Here is a 2,975-nt window from a genome sequence, read left to right as displayed (position 1 = left end):
ATCTTATGAGGAAAGGCTGAGAGACTTGGGTCTTTTCTCATTGGAAAGAAGAAGGCTAAGGGGGGATTTGATAGAGACATACAAGATGGTCAGAGGATTAGATAGGGTAGACAGAGAAAGACTTTTTCCAGGGGTGATGACATCAGCTTGTACGAGAAGGCATAACTACAAATTGAGGGGTGATAGATTTAAGACAGATATCAGAGGCAAGTTCTTTATACAGAGAGTGGTAAGGGCGTGGAATGCCCTACCTGCTAAGGTAGTCAACTCAGCCACATTAGGGAGATTTAAACAATCTTTAGATAAGCTAATGGATAATTTTGGGATAGTGTAGGGGGATGAGCTGAGAAACGTCCACAGGTCGGCGCAACATCGAGGGCCGAAGGGCCTGTTCTGCGCTGTATTGTTCTATGTTCTATGAGACAAAGACACAACTAATGGTGGTTTCCCAACACAAAGTGAATAAGGTGGTGCCAGTATATCCAGTCTTGACCACATGTCCTAACAAAGGACACTGATTTGCATGATAGATAATTGACTCTGCGCAAGGTGTCAGGAAGAGCTCAGAGATGTATCATGCAATTCTCCCTTTCCAAGACACTGACCTATCAGGTAAGTTTTAATTACTTTTTAAAAATTCATTTCAACTGTGTAAATATCGTGGAGAAGTAAAATTGTAACTTAGTGAAGTTTATAAACAAATTCTAATTCCTAGGTGGTGGTCAGTGCTCGCAATAATGTTGCCATCTTGGTAGAAGAACCTGAGATACACTTTACCGGACAGCTGTCGGTGATTTAGTTACCCAAATTTAATTGGCCTCAATGCCCTGTAGCAGATATTCTATTTAATATTCATCCAAATGTTTTCAGTGTCCAGTAAGTTGCCTGTGGAAATTGAATTAATGGACCAGTCTGTCCTGACTGTACCCAAAGTGAAATTGGGTGCAAACTTTCTGGAGGCCAGAAATTGATGTTCTATTGCGAAACCTTTTTTGGCCTTTTGCAGACTGGCTTCAATCCCTAGTTTGTGGAAATTAAGTTGGTCTTAACTTCATTAGCTTCACTTCACAGGCATCAGGAAATTTGTTTTAAAATTAACAAATGTTAGTTTTCTTAATTCAACAAATGTGCAGAAATTTTAGAGATGCTGAATTAAGTTGTCTTTACTCTCAGATGAATATAAACCATTGCACAACCCATTGTACAATTTCTCCCCAAGTATCCTAGATAATATTTATTTTTCAACTAATATCATTAAAGAAAGTATTTTTAAAAAAGGAGCATTAGTTCCCACATTTTGGAATGTAATTATTTATTTTCCTTTTTGGAACTGTCTTCCAGGTGTGGTTATGAAGGTAAAAGCAGTTTAGATTCTTTCGAGGTGTAAAGATGTATGGTTCTATTTAATTAAGTTTAAGTTCAGATGGGCTGAGTGGTCTCCTTTGTCTGAACTCAAATCCTGAAAATGCAAACATTAAAATTCTGGTGAGAATAGGACTGAATCAATTATAATGCCTGCTTCAATCAAATGGCTTGCCATCAGTCACTTTCCAGCAAGAAGCAGTGGAGGGTCCCAGAGAAAATGTTCACAATTTTGGAAGGGAGAGCATAAGTATTATTCAAGACATACACAATATGAGTATTTTATTACCTATCTATAAATGGGCCAAATGAAATGGCCATAGCAAGCCTCACAGTTCAAAGCCAATTAGAGATGGGCAACAAATATTGACATAGCCAGTGGCACCCATGTTTCATGAAAGAAAAAAGAATTCTGATCTTTTGTTATACTTGACACAAAACTCAGTTTCTACAGGCAATTACTCTCTTACTTCTTGTATTCAAAGCATGACACAATCTTCAAAAGGTTTGAGGATAATTGCCGAGTTGAACAGTAGATTTATTTGATTGTATACATCAGATTCATGCTGCCTCTGAAAAATCACCCTAAACACCATTCTGTCTTTAATTTATTAATTGAAATGGCTTCAAATAGCAGCCGTTAGTAAATTCTTGTTAAAAAAAGAGAATAACAATGGAAGGGTTAAATTTATAAAAGTTGTTATTTTTAAATAGTTTTTTTTTGAAGATTTTCTAGGTAATGTGTTGACTCTTAAAGATGAGTTAATAATAGCTTAGTTCTTGCTGGTTGTTGACTATTTAAGTGCCCTTTTGCCATGTCAGTTCTGGTTTTGTCAAAATCATAATCAATTGATTAGAAAATCAAAATGGCCAAAATACATACTTCTTGAAATGTGGACTGAACTTTTGAGAAGTTATTTTGCATAACATGCACAACAGTCTCCAATGTTAGGAATTCTCTCAGAATCTTGTTTCTGTTGAATTTCTGCCAGTTATGTCAACTAACCATGATAGTAAATGAAAAATCCCTGACCTGAGGGAAACTTCAGGGGTAATGCCAATAAACAGAGTTAAAAATCATACAACACCAGGTTATACTCCAACAATCTTTAATTGGAAGCACACTAGCTTTCGGAGCGACGCTTCTTCATAGCTTCTTCATAATTTGTAGGAGTACCTGTGTGTGTGTATAGTGCAATGGATAGGCTCAATCCTAACACAGAATTTATAGCAAAAATTTACAGTGCAATGGAACTGAAATTATACATTGAAAAATTGATTGTCTGTTAAGCCTTTCATCTGTTAGAATACAGTGATAGTTTCACTCCTTTCATGTGTAAATCACAAACCTTTTTTTAAAAAAGTTGCATTCTCGGGTTAGCTGTTAACAATGGTGATAGCTAGACAATATGTTGAAGGTGTTGGCCCCCTGTGTTCTCTGTCTATGCCATGATGTTTAGATTGACTCTAATCTAAAAAGTGAGATAACGGAGTTTTACATGAATTCATGCAGTTTTTGAGCTCAGAGTTCTACATGAATACATGCAGTTTTTGAGCAAAGTACAATGTAACTCTGCAAGTACAAATTCACCACACAAAATATATGTGTGCAT

Source organism: Chiloscyllium plagiosum, chromosome 41, assembly GCF_004010195.1.
Source record: "Chiloscyllium plagiosum isolate BGI_BamShark_2017 chromosome 41, ASM401019v2, whole genome shotgun sequence".
In the NCBI taxonomy this organism is placed as follows: Eukaryota; Metazoa; Chordata; class Chondrichthyes; order Orectolobiformes; family Hemiscylliidae; genus Chiloscyllium; species Chiloscyllium plagiosum.
Note: the sequence above shows the minus strand (reverse complement) of the source record.